Source organism: Schistocerca cancellata, chromosome 4, assembly GCF_023864275.1.
Source record: "Schistocerca cancellata isolate TAMUIC-IGC-003103 chromosome 4, iqSchCanc2.1, whole genome shotgun sequence".
NCBI lineage: Eukaryota > Metazoa > Arthropoda > Insecta > Orthoptera > Acrididae > Schistocerca > Schistocerca cancellata.
In genome coordinates, this window is record NC_064629.1 from 878,952,145 (window position 1) to 878,964,856 (window position 12,712).

Consider the following 12,712-nt stretch of genomic DNA (forward strand, 5'->3'; position numbering starts at 1 on the left):
AATACTCCTCCAGCTGAATCATATACTGCCTTACGAAACTGAACAGTTGCTGAAATACAGTACTCTCATGGTTTTATTAATATGGAACCGTTATTTATAAGTGTACGATACTGAATAAAGTATCATACTACGTGTTCCTACATAAAATAAACCCTTCACGTTGGAATTTTTAATGTAATACACACACTTTACCAACTTTCCTTATTTTAATGAGTAGCTTCTCAGCAGGAGAAGTAGCAAGTCGATAATTGGTGCCCTCCTTTGTCAGAGTATCTGATGTTAGCTGTTCCAAAAAGTGGAAACTGTCTAGACTCTTACTGTAGAATTAGTGAAATTTGTGTTGTGTTAATAGAGCCCACGAGAAACAACAGCCGACCTAGGTTTGATATTTATAGTATTCTACAGGTGCATCCAGCACTTCCTTTCCTTTTTCAGTTTCTTGAGCTTCAAATATTGATGAGCCACGAAAACGTCCCCTCCAGAGGAACTCACTGAAGCAGAAACGTGATTGTCGCTGTCTGGTAGCTTCTTGTATCGTGAGTCACATCGTGTATCGTATCGCATATGAGAATTACACCGCGTCGTGCGACTAAGAGTATATTGCAACGTGTCTCATAGCATATCGTATCGCCGCACTGAGAACCTTGCCTTACGTCTTTCAAGAGCGACGCAAGCATATTCAGGGACCAAGAATCTATAGTTCTGATTGGAAACTGACCCATTTAAATGCAAATGCGCCTCATCGTTCGTAGACACTATTGCAATTGGATTGTCTACAAAATTACTTACATACACACAGCGAAGGTTTCTCGTTTTTGGAAGTCCCTATTTTTCATCAGTTGCTCCAACAGCTTTTTGTACGGGTAGAATTTTAAATCCTATTGTAACATTTTTGTCATACAGTGTCCGCCTCCATAGCGCAGCGGTAGCGTTACCGCATACCACACAAGGGGGGCCCGGATTCGATTCCCGGCAGGGGACCGGGTGTTGTGTGTCCTTAATCACCATTTTCATTATCATTGACACGCAAGTCGCCGAAGTGGGTCAACTAAAAAGACTTGCAATACAGCGGCCGAAATCCAGGGGGGGATATCCCCGCCAATAAATGCCATACGATCATTTCATTTCTCATACAGTAACCACACATTAATAGACAGTGTCCATGTTGAGGTGCGTATCGTGTCGGACTCCTGATGATTCCTTCTGTCACTATGTCGAAATTTTTAAGTGTCTACAGTTTTTTTTTTTGATCAGGACCTCACGGCTTCTACTTAAGAATGTTCCCTGTTTTCCTCAAAGCTGTAAATGATCATATGATCATACTGCGACATGGAACTATGGGATTTAAATGGCGACGCAATATTCGTCGTGTTGCAACGACAGAATCAGCAATTAGAACAAAGGTATCGTAAGTGTACATGCGATGCTCTCACGTCCACTGTTTCATTGTTGCTGACACGTCGGACAGCCCCTCTTATAGGCGTGTGGCAGCGTCACGGTATCCAAGATTTCAATAACTATTGCAGGGAGCCTTCATCAGTGTGACTAATCGCACACCCAGAAAAATGTGGTTGAAATGGCGTGCTTGTATCTAGAAGAAACATTCTACCTAAAGGCTTTAATCGATGCGACAGTGATAAAGTTGAAGCGGACACACTTGTGGATGGTGTAGCACCTAACGTCTGTCCCTCTTATTGTAACAGTTATTTGCATTTTGAAGTGAACTGGCCGTTTTTTTCCACAACTGTCCTATCACTCATACTCCTAGGAAATTTTAGAGAAGATAACGTTCTATGTGGCTTACCGTTCACCTGAAGCAAGTGCCGATTGATTGAGAGCGTCATGTATTTCCAACAGCCATGACTTTCAAACGGGTGGTAACAGCAACTGGGTCACACTCAGCCAATGACTTTCCATTCTCGGCTCCTGCCCTCACAGATGATCAGTGGGGAGCGTTCAATAAATTGCTTCAAAGAGCCCATTTCCATCAGATGAGCATCAAGACAGTTGGTAAGATTGGAATGCATTACAAAAATGCACCAGCATATAGCTGATGCATCCATGCGAAAGCATGACAGCACTGCGTTGCGATAGTGAGTGTCGTTCCACAATTATTTCTACGAGGGTGTTCAATTAGTAACGCAACACTTTTTTCTCGGCCAGTTATCCTTCAAAAAATTCGGAATTTGTTGTGGGACATTGTGGAATATTCCCGCTTTAGCCCCTATAGTTTCATGAAGTTCTGACAGGTCCTGGCGCTGTACGTAGCCTTCAAAATGTCGTCTGTAACTGGGGTGCGTTCCAGCCAGAGATATGTCATTGAGTTTCTTTTGGCGGAAAACCAGAGCATCACAAACACACTCCTGGAAATTGAAATAAGAACACCGTGAATTCATTGTCCCAGGAAGGGGAAACTTTATTGACACATTCCTGGGGTCAGATACATCACATGATCACACTGACAGAACCACAGGCACATAGACACAGGCAACAGAGCATGCACAATGTCGGCACTAGTACAGTGTATATCCACCTTTCGCAGCAATGCAGGCTGCTATTCTCCCATGGAGACGATCGTAGAGATGCTGGATGTAGTTCTGTGGAACGGCTTGCCCAAGCCATTTCCACCTGGCGCCTCAGTTGGACCAGCGTTCGTGCTGGACGTGCAGACCGCGTGAGACGACGCTTCATCCAGTCCCAAACATGCTCAATGGGGGACAGATCCGGAGATCTTGCTGGCCAGGGTAGTTGACTTACACCTTCTAGAGCACGTTGGGTGGCACGGGATACATGCGGACGTGCATTGTCCTGTTGGAGCAGCAAGTTCCCTTACCGGTCTAGGAATGGTAGAACGATGGGTTCGATGACGGTTTGGATGTACCGTGCACTATTCAGTGTCCCCTGGACGATCACCAGTGGTGTACGGCCAGTGTAGGAGATCGCTCCCCACACCATGATGATGATGATGTTTGGTTTGTGGGGCGCTCAACTGCGTGGTTATCAGCGCCCGCCACACCATGATGCCGGGTGTTGGCCCTGTGTGCCTCGGTCGTATGCAGTCCTGATTGTGGCGCTCACCTGCACGGCGCCAAACACGCATACGACCATCATTGGCACCAAGGCAGAAGCGACTCTCATCGCTGAAGACGACACGTCTCCATTCGTCCCTCCATTCACGCCTGTCGCGACACCACTGGAGGCGGGCTGCACGATGTTGGGGCGTGAGCGGAAGACGGCCTAACGGTGTGCGGGACCGTAGCCCAGCTTCATGGAGACGGTTGCGAATGGTCCTCGCCGATACCCCAGGAGCAACAGTGTCCCTAATTTGCTGGGAAGTGGCGGTGCGGTCCCCTACGGCACTGCGTAGGATCCTACGGTCTTGGCGTGCATCCGTGCGTCGCTGCGGTCCGGTCCCAGGTCGACGGGCACGTGCACCTTCCGCCGACCACTGGCGACAACATCGATGTACTGTGGAGACCTCACGCCCCACGTGTTGAGCAATTCGGCGGTACGTCCACCCGGCCTCCCGCATGCCCACTATACGCCCTCGCTCAAAGTCCGTCAACTGCACATACGGTTCACGTCCACGCTGTCGCGGCATGCTACCAGTGTTAAAGACTGCGATGGAGCTCCGTATGCCACGGCAAACTGGCTGACACTGACGGCGGCGGTGCACAAATGCTGCGCAGCTAGCGCCATTCGACGGCCAACACCGCGGTTCCTGGTGTGTCCGCTGTGCCGTGCGTGTGATCATTGCTTGTACAGCCCTCTCGCAGTGTCCGGAGCAAGTATGGTGGGTCTGACACACCGGTGTCAATGTGTTCTTTTTTCCATTTCCAGGAGTGTATTCATTGCAGAATGTCTACGTAGACCTGGAAATGAACAAATGCTCGATGAGTCGTTGGTGAGGCGTCTGTCATCATCGCAACAAGGTCGCGCAAATCTGTCCGATCTCCCGCGTACCGGCCCTCCGCACACAGCTGTGACTTCTTCATGTTGGAACGTGCGGACACTCTCACTCAAGGAGATTGACGGATCACAGTCAAACACCTTGCTGCGTAGCTCCACTTCTCCGTTGGTAGTGGTGACACATTCATCCACCATTTAGGGTACTCAAAGGTGAGTGCCCACTGGATTCTTCACCGCCTAACAGAAGACCATAAAGAGCAACGAAGGACCATATGTGCGAATTTGCTTGCGCGTTACGAGGCTGATCGTCGAATATTGTCGAATATCGTCAGAGACGATGAAACATGGGTTCATTATTTCGAACTGGAAACAAAACGGCAATCCATGGGGTGACGACACACCACCTCTTCTCCAAAGAAAAAGTTCAAAGCCACATCCACAACAGGCAAAATCTTGGCGACGGTATTCTGGGACTCTAAAGGGTTTATTCTATTTGATGTCCTTTTCATGATGCAACGATAAGCCGTGAAGTGTATCGTGCTACCCTCAGAAAATTGAAGAAGCGACTTCAGCGTGTTTGTCGCCAAAAAAATGCAAACGATCTTCTCCTTCTCCTTGACAACGCAAGGCCTCATAAAGCGTGCGCACCCAAGAGGAGCTAACAAAACTTCGTTGGACTATTCTTCCTCACCCACGGTATGGTCCGGATCTCGCACCTTCCGACTTCCATCTATTTGGCCCACTGAAGGATAGTCTCCGCGGGAAGCAGTACGTGGGTGCTTATTTTTTTTAAAAAAGTTTTTGCATTATTTACTGAACGCCTCTCGTACATATGGTTTTAGGTGAATTAAAGACAACCATTGGACGGGCAGCAAAAGAAACAAACAGAAGAATAAAAATTGCGTCGGACTTTTATGATGAACCAAACCCAAATTTAAAAAGTAAACTTCTCTTGTGTGTGAAACCGAAAATATGCTATCAACTTTTCGACACCTGTTTTGAAGTGTGGCAGTGAGACTGGGATTTGTCATACGAAAACCATAAAAAACAGAGTTTCTCAGTGAAGATTGGAGAAATGCATATCGGGAAATACTAGGATTTAAAGAAACTACCAAGGAGGAGCGTAGAGTGCAAGACTTAATTATGACTGTACTGAAAATAAAATTGACAGAGCCTGGCGACTAGATTACAGCTGCGCCAAGGAGATTCTATGATGGATTCTTAGAGAAAAGAAGAGACCGAGACGACAGGGTGACATGGAGGGGGGGGGGGGGGGGGGAGGGACAGACGATGTTAGAAAACATATAGGGGCAACAACATGGATGAAGACTGTGAAGTATGGACAGTCTTAAGGCATCGAGTCATTTATTTATAAATGTAGAAATGTCATTCCGTAAAATTCCAAACCTTCCTGCCGTCAGAACACAGCTAACCACTCACCCAGCTTCTATCATGACAGTAATCCTTTTCACAAATTCGTTTGAAGGTAACTCTAAACTGCCTCCATTCGTTTCCCATATACTGACTCATAGAGCGCTTACCGACACAGCTTCCCTAACCAGTACCACTATTTCCTACATTGTCTCCTGTCTGATAATTCCACTTCAACAAGTGTAATTATCACAAATTATAAAAAAACCTGTAGTATCTAAAATTTATTTAGCCTTATCAGAGTACTGTTATCATAATCTCCTTTGATATTATTATCACAAACAGACGGACGGATCAACGTAAACAATGTCACATACTCTGGTTCCATTAGGCACTGAAGAGAGATTTTAGGCTGAAATTGGGACGTCGTTGCATAATGTTGTATTCGGGGACATTATGTTACCGTCGTTCATCCGGGTGGAGTGCCAACTTCCTTGGATGCAATAGCGTATGACAGATGACATGAAACATTTGCTAAACTATCGGTTATTACGATCCAGCAAAACGGAGATCACGGTTCGCTTTTAAAGGAAGTCATGGTTTCGCTGACGTTGTGTAATGTAGAGGGAACCCGAGACCTACTGAAAAAAATTGTAGGCTGTTCAGGAATATTTTGGATATTTTTGTATGTGAATGCAAGAAATCTTGCAGTTCCTTCCTTACAGTTTGTATTCCATATGAAGAGTTGTCAAGCATTCACTAACGAGGCAGGTAACTGGAATATTGTACATGTATGTTGCCAATGCCACTTCTGTCTCTAATTCGTGTACTATTTTTTTTTCTAATTTTCATATAGGCGATGCGCTCCACCTACATATTCGTTGTATAGAGAAACGCAATATGGTTGATCGATTTTTATTTTTCTCCTCAGCTGTCTGCTCCATGTTGTAGCATTACCCAGAGAGTCTACACACTTTGTGTTGATGCAACACTTCCAACGTAATTATTATTGTATGTCACCAAAATAAATCCTGGGCGAGACAGGTTACCTAACAATAATGAACTTTCTCTCTCTTTCGTATTTCTTTGGTGTCTTTCCGTGGAGCGTTCCCAAACCTGTTCGATCTGTTGGTACCGGTGCCATTACATCCTGAATTTTTCAACTCTTCCAATAAACTAATAGAAGTAACGAAGTTGTCTAAATGGAGACTACAGTTTATTTTTCCATTCTATAGTGATGACAAGATACACGACAACAGATCCTCGAGGACCAGTTATTGGTATACTATATAACGTTCTTGTACCTTGGCATGGAACAGAGTGCATTAAATAGCCAAGACCAGAACAAGGGCACCAGGCTTTATAACAGAATCTAATTGTCTTGCCAAGAAAATGTTGTTTTGCTCCGTGTTTTCCATAAAATGGTCTCAGTGCCTCATCCAATGACAAATTTACATCCGAAAATTTTCATTTAGTGATTGCCACAAAAATCAAACTTTAGAGAACTTATTATTTCGATCCAGATTATCCTTGTCTGTAAATTGAGTGTTTCTCACGATTTGTATGGTTCTGTTTCGAGTTATATCATTAGAAAAAGCGATATTCCGAGAATCGTCTCTATTTTCCCAATACATCATCATTCTAGGAAACGGAGTATAACCAGATACAAGTAAAATTGTGAAAAGTGCTTTAAATTCATTGGTAATTAATCACTTCTATGTTCATGTTTTTAATTTGCATAGCAAACCGGTCGGTATAATTTTCATTCGTGGTTAGAAGTCCTTCATAAAAGAAAAGCTCAAACAAATTGAACAGGACTGTTAGTCTTTTTTGAAATCAAAGGATTCCTAGTCCACTACTCCCCTTCGTCAACGAGCATGTCAGTGTAGAACCATTTCCTCTGTAAACAGCACTTCCTAATTTTTGTTCTCTTTTTTCTGAGCATTATGGAAATATTATCAGTTTCTTTCAAGTTGATGTTTCATCTACATCTATATTCATCTACATATATACTCCGCTAGCCACCAAGCGGCGTGTGGCGGAGGGCACAACTCGCGCCAAAATCATATTCCCCCCCCCCCCCCTCTGTTCCACTCGCGGATCGCACGAGGTTAAAACGACTGTCTGAAAGCCTCAGTACGAGCTCTTATTTCCCTTATCTTTGAATGATGATCATTACGCGATCTGAAAGTTGGTGGTAATAATATATGCTCTACATCCTCCGTGAAGATTGGATTTCGGAATTTAGTGAGCAGCTCTTCTGTTTAGCCGTCGTCTATTTGCAAATGTGTCCCACGTCAAACTTTCTATGAGATTTGTAACGCTCTCGCGATGGCTAAATGTACCAGTCACGAATCTTGCCGCTCTTCTTTGGACCTTCTCAATTTCTTGAATCAGACCCAACTGGTAAGGGCCCCATAGAGACGAACAATACTCTAAGACTGGACGAACTAACGAATGGAAGCTGTTTCCTATGTTTAGCACAAACGACTACGCTGGTCTACAAAATTCGGCTTTGTAAAATTTTCGAGCACCAAAATAGGTTATCCTTACGTATGGCTACCTGCTGAACACCAATCTGGCATTTTTTCCACAGCACCCACAGTTTTTGTGTAATTGTACTACTCACTATTTAATTGTTTTCGGTTTCTGTGTTGCTTAAACAACTTGATTTCGTCTGTAAATGCTAATGTGTCAACAGAATGAGCGTGAAATGCTAATGAAATATGTATTCATACTTACCTAAATTATTTTCGGACGTTTGCTGAGCCTCTTATGTGAGGCACTACTATCCTGCAATAGTGTCAAACAGTAGTCAGACGCCATACTTGTTGCACATTTCCCCTGATAGCGTTGCTCCAGTGTAGATATGGTCTGATGAAATCTTTCCACATGTTCCTCGGAGATTCGTCCAAGAGCACCAGCAGGAAAAGAATCCAAGTGTGAGTCAAGAACATGCATTTTTAACGACATCTTACAACCGAGATTACAATAAGACTGTAGTAGCTCGTTGACTAAGACATCGCTACTGTCTGTTCTCTTGTTTCCAAAGACATCAGAACACAGTTTTAAAAAAAAAATCCAGCAGTTTAGTTCAAGAGGGCTCAAAGCTGTGACAAAATCAGGATCGTGAATAAGTTGTCTAATTTGAGGGCCAACATACACGCCTGCTGTCATTCTGACTGCACTCAATGCTGTAAATTTCTGACGGAAGTGCGAGGGTGAGTCAAATGAAAACCTTAAATTTGTAATAACAAATCGAAATTTAGCTCCGTTATCCTGTAAGTTGGTAAGCGTGCTACAAACAGCGTGCAGAATGGCCTGTAGGTGGCAGCGTAGTACAGATGCACACATACCGTCGCAGTATCAGTATAAAAATGGCTGCCCTACTTGCGACTTACACCAGGGAAGAACAGCGTTCTGTTCTTCGGTTTTTTCATAGTGAAGGTCTGAAATCTATTGACATTCATCGACGAATGAAGGTTCAGTACGATGATTCATGTTTGTCATAGCAGAAAGTCTACGAATGGAGTAGGAAGTTCACAAATGGTGTGACTTCAGTGGCAGATGTTCCTCGTCCAGGGATTGGTTCAAATGGCTCTGAGCACTATGGGACTTAACATCTGTGGTCATCAGTCCCCTAGAACTTAGAACTACGTAATCCTAACTAACCTAAGGATATCACACACATCTATGCCCGAGGCAGGATTCGAACCTGCGACCGTAGCAGTCGCGCGGTTCCGGACTGAGCGACTAGTACCGCTAGACCACCGCGGCCGGCGTCCAGGGACTCACAACGAGTTGTGACTCCACAGTACATTGCAGCAGTTGAAGCCATAGTGAAGGAAAACCGTCGAGTGACACTGAATGACATTGCAGCATGTTTACAGATTAGTCATGGGTCAGCACCCACATTGTGCATGATGTGCTCCAGTTTCACAAAGTGTCTACTAGATTTGTGCCACGGCAGCTGACTCCTCAAATGAGACAACGACGTGTTGATGCTTGTGAAGAACTTCTTCAGCGCTTTGAACGAGAAGGTGACTACTTCCTTGCAAGAATCAAAAATGGTTCAAATGGCTCTGAGCACTATGGGACTTAACATCTATGGTCATCAGTCCCCTAGAACTTAGAACTACTTAAACCTAACTAACCTAAGGACATCACACAACACCCAGCCATCACGAGGCAGAGAAAATCCCTGACCCCGCCGGGAATCGAACCCGGGAACCCGGGCGTGGGAAGCGACAACGCTACCGCACGACCACGAGATGCGGGCTTGCAAGAATCGTTACTGGGGACGAAACCTGGGTTCGCTTCCACCAACTGGAAACGAAGAGAACGAGCAAGGAATGGCGCCATTCCTCATCACCAAAACCAAAGATGTTTCGAACAGGACCATCAGCAGAGAAGGTAATGCTGACTCTCTTTTGGGACGAAAAAGGCGTCATTTTGGAGCATTACATGCCTAGAGGGACCACTGTCACCAGTGCATCATACACAGACCTCCTAAAAAATCATCTGAGGCCTGCAACCAAATCAAAGCGACGTGGATTGTTGTCAGCAGGTGTCCTTTTGCAACATGACAATGCAAGGCCCCACACTGCCCGTACAACAATCACAGACCTGCATTTCGAGTGTCTTCCGCATCCACCATACTCACCAGACCTTGTCCCATGTCATTTCCATCTGTTTGGACCACGCAAAGGCGCAATAGGAGGAAAGAAGTTCCGTTCTGATGAAGAGGTACGCCACGCGATGCATGAGTGGTTGCGAGGACTACCAAAAGAATTTTTTTGTAAAAGAATTTATGCACTTTGTAAGCGCTGGAGGACTTGCATTGAGCGTGGGAGAGATTATGTTGAAAAGTGATACAGCTTTGTACCACTTTTGCACAATAAATAATATTTAAAAAAATATTTAAGGTTTTCATTTGACTCACCTTCGTACATAAAACCCAGCCGGCCGTTGTGGCCGAGCGGTTCTAGGCGCTTTAGTCTGGAACCGTGCGACCGCTACGGTCGCAGGTTCGAATCCTGCCTCGGCATGGATGCGTGTGATGTCCTTAGGTTAGTTAGGTTTAAGTAGTTCTAAGTTCTAGGGGACTGATGACCTCAGATGTTAAGTCCCATAATGCTCAGAGCCATTTTACATAAAACCAGGTCCACCTGTGTCCATTGCAACAGCGAACGACTTCATAAATCCAAGTTTTATGTGAAGTGGTGGTAACGAAGTGTCTTTCAAATTCACCAGTGGAACATTTGCTACGTTCTTTCAATCATGTTCCATTTGTGTACGGGCAGCCCATATCTGTATTCCATAATGATTCTTTCGATCACGGCTGTCCCATTCACAAAGCAAACATCAATGCTTTGTATACCCAGATTGTAATCGTGTAAGTATCCCATTTCTTTGAAGTCAGCACAGATTCACCACTTGTAACTGTTATATTGAATTTCATTCAGCAAAAGTTCCATATTGCTGTGTATTTCCTTCAAAACAGTCGCATAAGCTATGGGAACAGGAGGATATGCATTGCTGTACCTCTTTGAGGCTAGTTCTGGAGCCATCAACAAATAATCGCCATTCCGCTGATGTACGTTCCATTCTTACAGCATTATAAAGCCCATTCACGCCACTGCAGTAGCAGAGTAAGTCTTCCAGCAGTCGAAAGCAACCTGATGATGTCGAAAGAAACAAACACTAGCATCTTTGTCTAGCAAATTCCACTGTTTCAGATGCGAACCCAAAAGTTCAGCTTGTGCGTTAAAGGGATCCAGGTCCCTAACAGCCGGCCGAAGTGGCCGTGCGGTTAAAGGCGCTGCAGTCTGGAACCGCAAGACCGCTACGGTCGCAGGTTCGAATCCTGCCTCGGGCATGGATGTTTGTGATGTCCTTAGGTTAGTTAGGTTTAACTAGTTCTAAGTTCTAGGGGACTAATGACCTCAGAAGTTGAGTCCCATAGTGCTCAGAGCCATTTGAACCATTTGGTCCCTAACAAGGTTATTCAAATCATTATGTGTCAGGAGATGTGGCGTCATTTCTTCGCAATCGATATCAGAGCTTGCATTTTCCACGTCTGTACTAGATTCGACCTGGGTTTCAACTTCCAATGACCATGTGTCTGGCGGAATGGGGACGGGTCGAACAGCTGATTTGATGGAGGGATACTTGATCGTCTTTCTATCCATGGCCTTCATCCCTGCTATTTTAACTATGTGGAAATAGTAATCATCTTCGTGATTGGTCGGTTCCCTAGATATCGTCGTAATAGCAAAAGGCAGTGCAACTTCACCGTTGTTCTTCACCCAAGCAGCAACTTCACGAGACAAGCAGTTCACACAGACAGTATGTGGTGCTCGTTTTCGGTCCTGGTTATCTTACATCCGAAATAAAGACAATACAATTTCGTCACTACGGGTATCCCATGTCGTCTGCATGATTTAATAGTGCACTATCCATAGATGTAGCAAAAACTGTTTGGGTGATTTAAGCATATCCGTGACATTGTACAAACACTAACACAACTGCACCACTAAAACAAGGTGTAACATTCAGGACAAGGCATATTTAGATCGCACTAGTCATACTTGTAAATGCACAGCCAAACAAAGGAAGAATTTATTCACGACTGATAAAAACGTGGTACTCAGGAGCAACAGACAATGAGTCACATGCACTGTTGCCGTATTCTAAAAGATTAATTGTAAGAAAACTTTCCGGTATTCGCATCATGAAGGTGGCCTTAATAGGTTGCGTTTCTTAAGAAATCGGCCTGTTTGCTTCTTATGAATATTTTTATGTAATGAAGTATTTTTAAAATTGAAGATGCTACAAAAAAGTAACATATTCGTGCTTGAGGGGTGAAAATACGTAAGAAACACCCATTTCCATTCTTGAAAATTTTTCATTGTTGACCAGTGTTATTCATCAAACCGCACCACCACCAAAGGAGATTCCTACAGCTGTTGTTTTCACTTTCGCACCACCATCAAAGGAGATTCCTACAGCTGTTGTTTTCACTTTGTTCCCGTTTATACAGGGTGTTACAAAAAGATACGGCCAAACTTTCAGGAAACATTCCTCACACACAAAGAAAGAAAATATGTTATGTGGACATGTGTCCGGAAACGCTTACTTTCCATGTTAGAGCTCATTTTATTACTTCTCTTCAAATCACATTAATCATGGAATGGAAACACACAGCAACAGAACGTACCAGCGTGACTTCAAACACTTTGTTACAGGAAATGTTCAAAATGTCCTCCGTTAGCTAGGATACATGCACCCACCCTCCGTCGCATGGAATCCCTGATGCGCTGATGCAGCCCTGGAGAATGGCGCATTGTATCACAGCCGTCCACAATACGAACAGGAAGAGTCTCTACATTTGGTACCGGGGTTGCGTAGAAGACAGCTTTCAAATGCCCCC